This window comes from Bombus pascuorum, chromosome 3 (genome assembly GCF_905332965.1).
Source record: "Bombus pascuorum chromosome 3, iyBomPasc1.1, whole genome shotgun sequence".
Classification (NCBI taxonomy): Eukaryota; Metazoa; Arthropoda; class Insecta; order Hymenoptera; family Apidae; genus Bombus; species Bombus pascuorum.
This window is the reverse complement of record NC_083490.1, coordinates 12,001,282-12,017,288: the sequence shown is the minus strand read 5'-3', so window position 1 is coordinate 12,017,288 and position 16,007 is coordinate 12,001,282. Positions and strand designations below refer to the sequence as shown.

General features: G+C 31.7%; 1 long non-coding RNA gene across 1 annotated transcript; it reads left to right on the top strand.

Annotated features, from left to right (window-relative positions):
* The first annotated feature begins 7 nt into the window (after positions 1-7).
* LOC132904902 (uncharacterized) lies at positions 8-3,855 on the top strand. Its single transcript, XR_009657693.1, has 3 exons — positions 8-582; positions 681-980; positions 1,111-3,855. It is a non-coding gene; the product is annotated as an uncharacterized LOC132904902 (long non-coding RNA).
* The last annotated feature ends 12,152 nt before the right edge of the window (positions 3,856-16,007 follow it).

Below are 16,007 nucleotides of genomic sequence, written 5' to 3'. Positions count from 1 at the left end.
ACTTTTTTACCGCTATGTGGTGATAGGGTTTCAACGTTCAAGTGTCTATAAAGCGAGCAAATTTTCGTTATTAAGAAAAAGAAACTGATTAAGAGAATTACCTTGTGGAATGTGACTTTTGTAATCCCGTCTTCAAAAATAGATCCTCATCTTTTTTTTTATACGCCATCTGATCCGCAAGATACATGAATAAAAATTTATAAATTACTTCCAAATATTGAATCACTTTAAGTAGATTATTTTAAAAAGTTGTGCCTTCAAATATATTTTTATACATGCAATGATGTTTGTGGGAGTTATAAACGTATATAAAAAGAGAGCACATGTATATAGATGGAGTTTACATCTGACTTTGAACGAATTAGAGTACTAAGAATATATAATTCGTATGGATCAATGAATCAAACATCTTTTAAAGAACCTTTCATTTGTAATTTAAGATACAGTCCCATTTAATTAACTGTTTTTACTACATTATCATGTTTTTCAACAATCGCAATATACACGGAAATTTGTTATATTTGATTCGATATTTTTCTTTATTTGTTCGATATTTTACTTTGTGTATACGTTGCGCTCGCGGTAATTACAAAGAAATTATACAAAAATAATAATACTAATATCACTATTATAGTAAGAATATTTAAACGTAGCCTAATGCAAATTATTTGTTATTTCAGACGCACATGTAATATGATATAACGCAAATATTTAGGCTGTGCTACTTTACAATACAACTAGATAATACAAGGTAAACAATGCACGAAAATCATTATCAACAAATGTTTACTGATAAAGTAAAATTTACTGCAATTATATCATTTCGCAAGAAGAAAAAGAAAAAAAAAATACGATGTTTTCTTGATATTTAAACGTATTTAATACTTTAGTTATTTTTAATACGATTGAAAAATTCGTCCGATAATATATCAACGATAATCTGGTAATTTATCAAAACTAAGCACCCCATGTTCTACAAGGTATTTATTATGATTTTTATCTCATTATCTTTGTAAATTTAATTACGCCTCTGCTGCTGTGATTTATTATCGAATCCTCTGATATATATATATATATATATATATTACATTTACTATCTTTCTATTGCAGACACGTTCTTAGAAGTACCTAGTTTTTATTTCATTTCACAAGTTCTGCAATATTTATTGCTCAAGGAAACGAGGATCTACGCGAAAGTCTTAAAGTAACCACGATGGTCATTAAGAAGCAGGATTATCATTTATTTGTCTCTCAAACATTTCTTAGTCATTTCTTTACATTTAAATTCTTTCATCTAACTTTAGAAATATTGATAACCGAAGTATTTATATTTTATAAACATGTTATTCTAAAATCTTATCAAATTTATCATTCAGTCTCATAAAATGAGTAATACGTGGTTCTCCGATGCAATCCTAAACGATGAGAAGTATTATGTAAATACGTTTTCCGATCCTTTTAATATATGTATATATATACATGTATTTTATCCAATTAGCGAATTTCGAATTGGCAACTGATTGTGAGTTTCTTGCCTTAAGCAGCTGTAGGAAATTTTGATTTGTTTTTCTCTTTTCTCCTACAGGTGTAATGCATAATCAGATGAAACATAGTTTACCATAAATATTTCCCATACTGATAACGGTTCTATTTGGGAACATTTTGTATGTGTTCTTTCATTACTTATTGTATAAACTGTGGCTGACGCAAACCGGAAAAAGATTGGTTTAGCTTGTACAAATAATGCACAAGATTAATAAAACAATTCAAAAGGATAAAATAACAGAATGTAATTAAGAAAATCTTTGCAGCTCGTGCAAGTGGCCGTTTTTTATCGGTCGATGCAAATTACAAATTTTCCATTATAACTGGCAGTTTGATTATGGATTGGACAAATATTAACTCATGACGCCGAAAAAATGTATTTGAAATAATCGTGTGAACAAGCAGAAGATTTTAACTTCTTACTTCGTAGTACAAGATAAAAATTGCAGTACAAATCGACCTAAAAAATATGTCAATATTAACTTGGAATAAATGCGTCATCTATGACTTCAAGAGAATATGCAAGAAAATCACGCTTTCTCACATTCTTCGGCAAACGATGACGTCAAGATTCAGCTGAAAACAGATTACTCTGTGATTTTGGGGATTTTCGGATTACCCAATTTCGTTTTTTACCATCCCTGGTAACTTTTAATGAATTCTTGAAGTTGTCCTTTCTACGGAGCAACGCTTCGAAGTAATTTCGATAGAAAATAAAAAATCATGCGGTATATTAAAATCCATGTATAACTGCAAATGTCAATATGTTATCGTTGATCATTAAAGTAAATAGATTTACGAGCACGTCTTACGTTCGTTAAGCTAAAGAGAAGCCATTAATAGTAGGCTGTTATCGAATGTCCATTTCCGCGGGTGTGGTTTATCAGTGAGACATTAGATGAGGTTAAAAATAGAAAGTACTTTGTCATGATACATAGGTATATATAACCGATATATAACTTCAGTATATGCTATGATATTATCTATATCCGAAAATATTGGAAAGATATAGAGATCAAATATACATCCATACGTATACATACAAATTGGCTCGCAAAAGTATTCGTACATTTACCATGGAATATTTTCATGTGCGTGTCATGCGCATTATATAAAACATTCTGAAATTGTATTAACGCTGTGATGAGACACGACTGATATGACTATATCGGAAAAACTCGAATCCAATTTGAAAATATACATGCATACTCAGAAGTTGCAAGGTATTTACTGTAAACTTATATCTAGTAAACAGTTAGTATTATGAATAATTAGTAGAAAAATCTTAAGCATATTATAATAACTATTAAAATGAATGACTGCCTGTTCAAATATTTTTGTGTCTGCAAAATATATACATCTTGCAATTTCTATATACGTTTACAAAAAACTCGAAGAAAGGAATTCCAAGAGTTAAAAATTCTATCAAATAATAGTTATTAATAATCATAATATTTGGGCATCGTTACAGTGCCAATAAAATTTTGAAATGTTTCGTTTAACACACGTGATAATGTTCATGAGAAGTGTGCGACTAGTGCGAGAGCTACACAGTTGCATTTTTTTACTACTATTTGCATATGTATTGAATAACATGTAGTGATTTATCAAATTAATTTCCTCAGAAAAATGTTGTTAATGTAACATTTCATCTTTAGTTACGTGTAAGTTAATGAAATGTAAATTACAAATGGTTTGTAAATTAATTTCTTAAAGACTGACTTGCCATTTTTTTTCCACTATTTCCTACAGGGTTATTTTAATAATTTCGTAATCTAAGCGTTAAAATATATCGATTGGCATATAACATGTGCATTTTATAAGATGTGCTTTGCAAATATTTCCATTCTATGTTGTTTTGCAAGACGATGACAATAATGCGATAAAAAGTTCTGAAAAATTCATTAATAACTCATCATTAATTTTTATGTTTTAACCTTGGAATTTGATAGACTTTGAAGTACGAATTTATAACATCATAATAAATTATCTTCTTTGTATAATCAGCATCTATAAAGCAACGTGTAAGATATTTTCCTCTCATTATCCGACTTTTTACGTATTTTTTCACTGTTTAGTCCCTAATGAGTAAATAAACACGGATTAAGTTGCGATTAATTATATAAAATATACATGAAACCAGAAGGCGAAGGAGGAAATAATAGATCATATCAATTGTTAAGTACAATAATCTCCAATAATAGATTAAGATAAAACGTCTCTTGAAATTGTATCGATAGTATCAATTAATATTGTATAATACAAAATGTACTCTCTTCTTCTAAAAATAAAATTCGAAGAATTATATTATTTATTAATTTCAACCGCGTTCACGTTATCAGGCTCTACGCTTCGCTTTTGTAATATCAAATTTTTCTAATTATATTTAAAGATACTAACAAATACATAGTACGAAATTTCATGTACCTGAATCTAATTAACTTGAACATAATAAATACAATGATAAATATTCATAGAAAATTTCAAGGTGCAAAATTGTGCAGAACGCGTTTAATATAAGAAAATATATAAAATATGAAATAGCGTAGTGCTTTGCGCAATAGTTGATGGGTAAAACAATCTTTTTTCAAGGCTGTACTTTTTCAGTTATTTTTTTAAAAATATGAATTTCTGTAAAAAGCCGCAGTTTGATAATAACCAGTATTTCTGTAGCCACTGTTTGGACGAAATCTTTATGTTTGTAAAATGATTACTATGAGAAAAGGAAGAACACTCGTTGTGGATAATTTTACCGATGCATGATTCATATAACACAGCTGATTATAGTTGATCTCTGCAAACTTTCCGATTAGTTGATTTCTGCTAATCATACTGTTGTATAAAGATGGCATAAAAAGTGAATACATATTTCCTTGAAGAAAAGCAAGTAATGAGTTTGTTATCGTTCAACAATGGAAACTGATAACATCCAAGTTCAAGAGAGAAATCTAACGACGTATACTTACTGGTGATTATTTCCTTGATTGCGTAAAAAAATGAAAATCAAGGGAAGCGAAATCATTAAAGTTATCTACCTCTTTAACTGACTGTCCGCTATCTCTATCGTTCCTTGAAATTTTCATTTACACGGTGTTTTACTATGTTAATTGCCGATAGGTCGAGGTCTTACAGTCTAGAAAAATAATTTACTTTCAAAGAAAGTCTCGCTGAACCACGAGGCTTATTCATATGTATAATATAGATAATTGATTCAGTTTTCTTTCAAATTTTACCATATATAGAAATCGATTAATCGAACGTATCCACTGGCCAGCCTCTTCTTCATCTTTTAAAAAATTTATTAAAAATTTCAGCTACTTTCTTAAGCCAACTGTTATGTTTTATGGTTTCAAGAATTTATTTGTCTCTCAACTATTTTCAATATGAATATGAATATGAATATGAACATGAATATGAATGTGAACATAAATACGAATATGGATATGAATATAAAATTGATGCAATGAATAAAAAATAATGAATTTATGTAATGAAGTTGAGAGATTAATAAATGTAATGTAAAGCCGCATATTGCCCTTTTGATAAATTGTAATGAATAACTCGAAGAATAATACGAATGATTACCAAGAGAACAGCCAGATAATGTTTTCTCCGGAATGTATTTTCTTTGATTTTTTTAATAACATATTACGATAACGGTTTAATAATAACGATATATCTTTTTTTATTGTTGTTTCGTTTTCTCTACTCGGTCTCGTATTGCGTTTTTTTCTAGATACCTGTAACTTTTATCTGAATGTGAAGTGGCTAATCGAGTCTGCGGTCTTTCAGATCACATGAACGCGATAAAATTAACCGGATGAGAATTTATCAAGTATGAAATTTTGATAGATCAAGAAATTTATTTTGAGCGATATTTTCGGTAGAGTACCTGGAATATGTACATATTCGGGTCATTCCTAATCCGATAAGGAATGTCAATAATTAGTATCGACTGTGTAAACTTACACTTGTATAATTTATGTGGTGAACAGAATAGTAGATGTACGAACTAAAATTAGAGCCAGAAAAGTAAAAACCATTGGCTTCTTAATCAATAATTATTTATATCATCGATCGTAAAGATTATCGAAATGGATTATTCTTTAATAATTTAGCTTGTTTTTTACTCCAATGTTTATTATTTAATATCTATATTAACATACTCTGTGCAATTCAGATAAAAATGGTATTTTGATAAAATGAAGAATCAAATTGCAGCGTAATTGAAGAGCTTTCTAATAAAAGAGCCTGTAGGTATCTTCTAGCCAAACAGTTAAATTATTTTAAATTTCAATTATTTTGTAAATATAAAATAGCAAACAAAGTTTCCCAAGAAGTTCTTTATAAGTTCTTTACGAGCTTCTTTATAATTATCAATTTAAAGGTATAATCAAAAAGCTAGAAAGCTTAAAGCTAATATTAAAAAATTATAGCTAAGACCTTGAATGTAATTTGGTCAATTTGCCATTTCGTCTTATGGCGAATAAGAAATCTCCTCAATTATAATACACGCAAATTAATTGCGACAGTTTACAATTTTGACAGTTCACATAACTAGATAGCTTTTACTATTGATAGGATTATTCCGAGATTTTCTTGCTACGTATACCATATCTTTTTGTAATGGAAATGATATGTTATAAGTAAGATACACGATGAAACGAACTCCTTGTAACGTAGTTGATAAGTATACGCCGATGGAAATTCCTGGATTTAATTTCACTCTAACGAGATTTTTATGTACATCGGCAGAACTTGAAAAGGGAAAAATAAGATGAACCGTAATATCTGATGACCGTTCGATACAAAAAAAAAAAGAAATTAATATTTCACTTCTCTTACAGAGAGCACAACCACAGGTGAAAAACATGATAAATCATATTTCTCGTCTTTTATAGATGAGCGATATTAAAATTGAATAGGTTGCTAAACAATTCCATATCAAAGCTGTGTTTGCGTTTGATTTTGGGATTAAATATGTGTTTTTCTTATCCTCTTACATATTTAAGACGTATTAATAACAGTAGTTACATGTAGATTCCTATTAATTTAATTGAAGCAACATGACAATTACACAAACATTATTTAATTCTTAAAAATCACTGTGACTTCAAAAGACTTATAAGCATCATCAAATATATGAGATCACTTACTTCTTCAAATGTGTATTTCGCATTAAAATATAACTTTTTAGCCACAAAATAACATAAAAGCTATGGAAACTAAGGAAAATAGTCTCATTATATTTTTTGCTTTTTCATCTTCATATACAGGCACGCAAGAGTATTTGAACGTTCATTGTGGAAAACTTGTACATTTAAAATTTTCATTAGCACTATATTGAGACACGATTGTCATAATTACATTACCGGTTATACGCAGTTGAACACTCCATGACGTTAATTTAAATTGAATGCCTTGCAATGCCTTTATTTTTTCATTATTTTATTATAAATCTGTTAATTCGTCTGTTAATTCTTCTGTGATCGTACGTGGCTTACAATGTAACAATCAATGCAACAATCGTAACGAGTAGATATATTATCCTTATGATAGGCAGTGTATATTGGTAAAATTTAAACCTAATCTAAAAATTTATCTAAAAGTTACAAGACATTTATTGCAAACATATATCCAATAAAAAAAATTAAACGTATTAAATACGCGTTAAAAATGGTCCCAATATGGAATATCTGAAGATATGTCGAATATCTTGCGCTAATTATCTATAACGACGAGGCAAATGATAAACACCGTATCGCAAAAAAATTAAGCTACTCGTCGGTTTCATCAGAAAGCTTGAAGCAATCATTATTACCTTGGTCATAGAGCGACGTTAATTATGCAATTTTTCTTTCGCTCGGTCCCATCAACGGAAACTAATCATCGGACGATCGAAGAGCTGCTACCATCAATTTGTAAACAAATTCCCACAACCGTGAGCCATCGTTGCATCGAATTTAATATCACAGCCTGGCATTACCATGCACAGCGTGCTTCTTTATATTTTTCAACACACCCAAGCAACTGGTAAATATAGCGCCGCATGGAACGATCGGACTTTTGTTGTACCGTTTCAATGGGCTGCTTCGTTAATTCGACGTGCATGTCCATCAGATACCTATCGTCGATTCTTCTTTTAAAAACGTTTTCTGAAAAATTCTTCTCTCTTCCCTTTTTCAGAATGAATTTTTCTGAAATTTTCGATAATGGCGAATTTTGCTTGTTCCTTTTATTCCGATTATTTTTCATCCGTCCTCGAACGAGGTCGATGAGACTCGTTCGAGTTACGAGGTTTATTGTTAGATCGGGGCGTATTATTAATTCAGCCATCGTTCCAGATACGACATTAAGGAAGAACGAAATGAGTTTCTCTGTTTTTTTTTTTTTTTTTTTTGTTTAACTTAACTTCATTTATCGGTAGGTATACATCGTAGGATTAAATTGTTCGGATAACTGGACTGTTCGCGTAATAGTTCACTGGGTTTTTCTATGGCTTATAATTTTTCTTTCTTATTGTAAGCGTTGACTGTAGTCAGTTACGAAAATATCTGTACACTCTTTTAAGTAGAATAACTGTTCGAAAATTGGACCAAACGACTTGAGCTTTCTTGATAAGCCAGATAATGTGTAAAAGAAATATTGGAAAAATTTAAACAACACATTTTGGACATTTATGTCACTTATATACATACTGAAAATTTCTTCGAAATCGGTTAACGTCACCATAAGTTTGCAGTTCTTCGCGGGTTTTAGCCCGTAACTGCAATAAATTTGAAGAATATTTTCGTGACTGACTGTACACGCGATGACTAATAGAATTTGAAACATACAAAACTGCGTTGGAGGCTTCGTTTTTTGAGAAAATTTTCGAGTTTGAAAATTTGTGAGGTATAGCTAAATTCGTTTGATTCTCAGCTAGATAGGATTAGATCTATAGTCGATGAATTATATTACATGTGGGAATATATATAAAAAATGTAGAATAAAATCTTTTCATCTGAAATCCCATTTTTCGATAAAATCTATGTCTACTTGGACTAATTTTTGGCTAACATATCTAAACTTTATTTACCCCAAAACGAGAGTGTAAACAAAATTTTATTTTTCATTTTTAATTTATTTATATCAGTTGTCCATTCCTGTCCAGCCGACAATTGGTCAAATTCACGTAACCTGTTCCTCGTAAATTTTCAAACTTGATTTTCTCAAACACGAAGCCTCCGACGCATTTTTGTTATTTTTGATTTTCGTCTTGCGTATGAATAACCATTTGAATCATCATTATGTATTTTCTTCGGGATAATATTTGAAAAAGAACAAACTCATTTTTACATCGTTTTTAAATGTTCCAAATAATCGAAAATTATCTGTTTTAACGAGTGTTCTTCAATTACTGTAGTGTTCACGCGACTGGGGTAAGTCAACAACGGTTTAGATTTGGTTCTAGTAAGCGGCCTATGGATAAAGCAAGTGGCACTGCGGCGAGTTCGATTCTTTCCGCGCCAAACGAGATACGCAATCAACTGGTAAATAGAGTACGCGGTGTTTACAATGCTTTTAAGACGCACCTTGTAAGCAAATATGCAGCGAAGGCCATGGTAACAGAAGCGCAATGAATCTATTTTCATTTCGCATATGTTATGCGTTTGCGCGTGCTATGAAACCTAATAATAAAATTGAAGAAAGACAATGAAGCTCGTTGAAATGGTTGGCAAACATCGGCATGCCTTCATTGATAGAATGGAATCAATCGCATTATACGAAAGTGATAGAACCTCTCCTCTCTTTGTGCGGGTATCTTGAGAAATTAAAAAGAAATCGATTCTTTTCTATGTACAGATTAGATTACCCCAAGTGCAAAACCTAATTCATCGATCTTCTATTACACATAAATGAAAGATCTCTGTTTTTTAATTAATTTCTCAAGCTTTCGAGCTTCTACATTTATTTCGAAAATATCAGCAGCAAGAGTAGATTACACGTACACGCTAGACGTTGAAAACAAAAGTGGACGAATCCCAGTTACTCGACAAATCGAGTAATTTATTAAAAATGTCTAAAAAACGTGAGCATAAATTATTCAATGCAACGACCGATTTCATTATGTTATCTTTGTTTTGAAAAAAAGAACGAGTTTCTTCACTTTTAATTAATTAATCCTCACGATTAATATATCTTATTACAATAAGTTAATAACGTATACTTGCATCGAGAGAAGATATGGCTTAGTTCACCTTTGCCCTCGGTGCCTCGTATAAATTCAAATTGAAACGTTAAAGGAAACGTGAAAATAAAAATGCACAGAATGCGCGTAATATGCAGACATATATACGAAACAAGCAAAGTACAGTACCCGTCATGATATTTAGTAGGTGAAACAAATCTTTGCGTCTTTAGTTCTGTTTATAGAAATATCAATTTACATAAACATCTACCCAGGTCTAAATATAATTTATTCTTATACGTATATTCTAATATGATCTATTTTTAATCAAAAATTTTTAAGGCGCTTCAAAATTATTACTTGCGAGTTGATACCGAGTGGAAACTAACGTTTGCAGAAAATATGCTGTTAACGTGCAACAACTTATCTGACAGGTGCATAAGTTATTGTTAATGATCGGACGTATACGGTGCATCAGCGTAGAATGTTTCGCACGCCGTTCCGCAAACAAACTGATTTAGACGGTGTACGTGAGCGTCGTGCGAGATGAAAACGGGCCACGGCGAAATTAGCATGAGAAAACGTTCTGAAGCGGGATTGAAATGTACGGTCCGACGAGTGTAAGTCAATGTGACGAGGAGAATCAGCGGTTGTCGAGGAACGAGATGTTATGAGTATGCAGCATCTTTCTATCAAGGTGATATGTTCTGCGTATGTACATTTTCGAAATGCAGAATGTGTAAGAAAAAGGAAAAGCGTAACTGAATATAGTATGACCAAGATTAATGATAGACACGATATTTCTGCTTAATTTTAAATGGAAATGTTCAGTTGACGTCATTATGTAGTCCTTGCATTGTTGGTTTTTATTATATTTAAATTATCCTACAGCCATTTCTTCTTAGAATGGATTAAAATAAAAGGGAGAATTGAGAATGGACAAATGATCAAATTCCTTCGCTTTATAGAGGACTATCGTGCAGATGATTATATTCTCGGATAATTCGAGAAAATAAGTTAAACCGAAGGATTTTATTGAATATATAAGTAACTTTTAACTTCAAGTTAATATCGATGTTGTATTTTTCTCTGTGTTACGTTAATCTGTCGCGTGTACGTTAATTTCTCTATGTTCCTTTGAATATTCACGTCTTATATAACGTCTTTACATTTCAAATCGCCCGTGATTTATATTGGATCATTATCATTAAAAACTGGTTGAAAGTACATACATAATTTTTTTGTAAATAACTCAAAACGCGATACCTAAGCAAAGAATTCTTCTATTCGCCAAAAATTATACTAAGTAGGTATTATACATTCTGTGGATTTCAAGGATTTCCAATTTTCTATGAATACACAAATATCCACGAACCATATAAAATATTCTAAAAATTTCCATATATTTTTAGTTTGGATTAAAATAAGAGAGACGTAGAGATTCTAATCCTTTGCATAGTAAACCAGAATAAACGTATAACAGTGAGTATTTTAGAAACCTGTTTTATTTTAATTTTTCTCCAATTATCACTATTTTATTATCAGTTTCACGCTGGCCAATAACAATAAGCGATATACGGTCGATATACCATTTAATTCCTTAGCAATAAAATGCTTCTCGATAGTGTAGTATTAGCGACAATATGTCCAGTTTAGAATGTCAGCAACTACAAAATCAATTACGATTTATGACGCAATTTTCTTGACTCATTATCACAACCGGTTACGTTATACCAGACGTGTCCGGGACGAATAATCGAGATCTAATCAAAGTTCAATAATTGGAGGCGGTTCGATGATTTCTTCGCGGAAGGAAGCCCCCATGGCGAGGGTGGACAATACACAAGGCGTGTAATGACTCATCTCTAGCGTGGATGTATCGCGTACTATGTCAGTAACGGCAGAATACATCATACGAAATGTGAGATGCTCGTTAGTCTCGTTCCAGGTGGCTCGTTATCGCTGGTAGCAGTGTGTCAAGTATCACATAAGTTAGCTTCAACGCGTGACACTCGTGTAATACCTAGTAAAGGCAAAATTATGAAAGAACCTCGGGATTCGATAAGAAGGAAGGGAGAGAAAGGGACGAAGAAGAACAGATTCGTTCGATGATGCGCGGTGAAAGATCCATTGACACGACGACCTGTTTCTTCGAATTTGTGAATCAAGCCGGATGAATCTGAAAGAGACGATGCGCCTTGATTTTTGTATATGCACCGAGTATACGATCGATAGAGCGCGTTAAACAAATATTATCAAGCGGACAGTGAGCTAAGTTGACTGAGACGATGCATAGTTAGTTACGAGTGGATTTAAAGAATTTGCAATTCTTTTTCATTGCTTGCGATGTATTGTCGTTTACGTAATAAGAAAATTATCGAACCTTTTTATTTAGACGAACAATCTTTCATTACCGGATTATTCTAAGAAATTTAGACATTGATTAGCATTTGCGCTTACTGGTTCTTTTTACATAGACATTCAAAGAAAAATCTAATCAGTCGTTAACCGATAAAAAATAATATCATACAAGTGCTATAAAGCTGTATAAAATTAAATTTGCATAATACTAGTTTTTAAAAGGTCTACGTCGCGACTATTGATTCTACAATGTACGAATAATAGGTCAAATTATGCGATACAACATAAATACGTTTGTAAGTTAATACCTGCTTGAATCGCCTCCAGGCTAATATTAAACGATCGATGGAATCGATAACCATACAATTGAGTCATTCGGACATCAATTCACTTCATAAATTGAAACGTACAGGAAATGTAATGTTTCAAACATTGTCTTTTAAATTTATTTTACAATTTCCTATTACATATTTGCATCATCTTGTTGCAATAAGTAAATATACCCCAAGCATCATTCGTTTCTCGAGAATTGAACATTAACGTACTTACGTAAAACGTTGATGTACGTACTTATGTAAACAGTAAGCGTACTTAATGCGATGAAATTAAGAAATTAAGAGAAAACGAAGTTAACCCCTGTTTAATCAGATTGGATGTTGAGATTGTTGAGGGGCTCGATTGTTGCGCGTTATCGAAGAAACAAAGAAGACAAGCGAACACGATGAAACACGCTGCACAGAGAAGATTAGATCCTGGAAGTCCGCGTGTTCAACGAAAATTATTTAACGTGGAATTAACAGAAACGCGGATATAATCTGCGTCCCAGTGATGAGATTACGGTAATACAACTTGTTTGCTGCTCGACGTGCGGTGACAGTTAGATTTAACCGCCCTTTTAGCGATATAATTGTAAATGGTAAAAATGAGCGTGTATATACCTTTAGAAACGTGATTTTCGAAATTCAAAACATATATATCTTGTATGACACGCGATATTTATCCCGCGGCTTCTATATTTATTCAGTGGATTTGGCACGATACTGGTCTGGCCTAATAATCAACTGGCACCTAGACACGTCACAAATCTCTTTCTCATCGTTTAGATATGTCTTCCGGCTGTTCGAGTACTTACACAACTTACACCTTGCACTACCGTTCGAAAGTATACCGAAGATTTGTCTAGTTTCGGCATGATGTATTTTAATCGTAAAGTTATGGATAAATGAAAAAAATCTGCAAACTCGCAGATCTCGCAATGATTTTATTATCATTATTATACTCGTAACTACATTATATAATAATATCGTATAATTATATGATAGAGAATATTTCAACATTGCTAAGTTGTTTTTTAGAAGCCAACAAGCAATAAATTTGGCATTTGTAATTGCCAAATCTTGAATAATTTTAGTATAACTTTTCTCCTTGTCAAACTTTTTATCTTCAAACTCATTAATTTATAAGTTATAAGTCAGATTGACTAGCCTTTCCTAAAATAATAGAAAGGTTTCTGACACTTATGCAAGTAATGATATTTAAATACATGTACACCATAGTATATACATATAACCAGTATATATAATAATATACATTATTACATTATATATAAATAGTATATATAATAATGTACATTGTTACGATTATTTTTATAAATTTATATAACTTATTAAAGATTATTATAAATTTAAATAATTTATTGATCTGTTGACTCCGCAAAGATGCAAAATGTGCTGTTTCTAATTATTAATTTACCATTAATCTAAACATCTTTGACAGAATCACATTACCATAAATTGACCAAAGTGTTCGGATGCTTGTGAATGTTAATATATGCACCCGCAACGAAAAATCTGTATAAGAGGGTATTTCGTATAATTGTGGAAAAAGAAGAATAACGAGTGGTTTGATGTTATTCAAGATCGTTTAAAGAGAACTGATTCTTCTACCTCGATGGGAGAGCTTTCGTCGGAGCATTCGTCGTTATTATTGCGTCGGAAGTAGGAAGCCTCGAAGATATTGCTGCGGTATTATGATAATGGCTCGTAGCTTGCGGCTGCATATTTACAGACTAGAACGATAAACAAGCTGCACATGGTGTTCACAGCCATCCAAACATTAGATATATTGAATCATTCATTCGCATAATTCTTGGCAGATTATACGTCACTCACTTTCGTATTTTATATACTAATACATTTAACTCGACACATGCACGCGCGTACAAAAAATTATTTTCTTCCGTTTGACGTCTTGTTTCTTATCTAAAGATTGTCAAATGTCTATTCAGCTTCTCGCTTAATAAACGCGTCAACTATTTGTTCGAAACATTCCGAGTTGAATGTCAAGGATTCGAGACATTTTACGTAACATCATACTGCGAAATAGCAGTCGAAAATTGTACCTGTTCGTTTTTAAACGGTCGACTGTTGAATGACTTTAACATCGTACGATATAAAAAAATATAAACTACGATCTGCACTCACGATATCGTGCTACGTTTTAAAATCATTCGGAATTAGATTTATTTGCCCGCCGGTTGCTGGCTTAGAATTGACAGATAATGAAACTATTTACGATAAAGGATTAGACAATGGCTCACCATACACGGCGTTACGATACATGTCGTTTTGAACAAAATTGTATTTCTTCATCGTCCTGCATGCTTACAGCTGCGAGCTTATTAAACAGGGAAATATGAATGAGGAAATGCTTAACTCGTAAATACGACTAATTGCATTATGATAATCTTCATTTTTATCTTTCATTCTGTGTAATATAGGATTGATATAATGATACAGGATATAATATGGAGTAATATTAAAAATAAATTTTGTTTACTCTCTGAACCATTATAAATATAGAATAACTTTCTCTACTCGTCTCCTTTCTTTTTATCTCGAGTAATAATTTAATTTGGATAAATATTAATAATCTTTCTAAATTCCAGTAATAATTTACACTTATTACAGGCACGTTCTTCGAATTTGAGATACCTCGTGATACATTCGGCACGTATTTTCCCCTTTTTCCTTTCCTCTATTTCTTCGCTGGTGTGACTCGCTCGTCGATTGTTTTCCTGTACGGTAGAAGTAATTTTTAATTTCCTAGTAACATATTCATTCAACGGGAAGGAACGCGAGATATGTAATCGATGCTTCTAGTATTTAATTGTAATATTATGTACGGTATAATTTTCCCGCAAAAAAGTTATACCGCGTGTCTGGCAAATATTTCCTTGATAAATACTATCGTTTTATAGTACGTCGATCGTAGAAAACACGATGTTATTTGAATACGTGATATTTTGATTTATTACAAATTTAATCTTAAGTTAAGTTAAGAATCTGTGAAAGGACGGTTAAAGCGTATAAAAACATTTTTATTAATTACGTAATCAGGTAGACCGGGAGCGATAGTCACATTTTGACTTTTGAATACGATCACGCTGAAAGTATTATGTTTACAATAATAATTAATATTCGAAAATGGTATTTATTTATCTGATATTATCGAGTCACAAGAGTTTCACTATATGTCAAGTAATAAAACAGGGTTATCAGATTATTGATAAAAATGAGGAAAGAAATGAGCAGAGCAAGTGTTACAAGAAAGCTCTTGTCTCCGGATCGGCTGGGGTCGATAGTAACACACGTTTAACTTTATCAAATTAAGATATTTATTGATTTAAATTATAATAATAAGTAGAACAAAAAGTAAAATTTGTAACCGATCATCCAGAATCGCAATTGTGAGAAATATAAAAAAACATCTTGATAGGTATATTTTTCATGTGCCCAATCCTTACACTCGCTACATTGCGCTAATTTCTTCGTGCTGTAGGATTCCATGCACACCATTATAGACAAGTTATTTTATTCACTATATTCGTATTTATTGCGTATCTATATTGTCTAACATTAATGGGTGTATT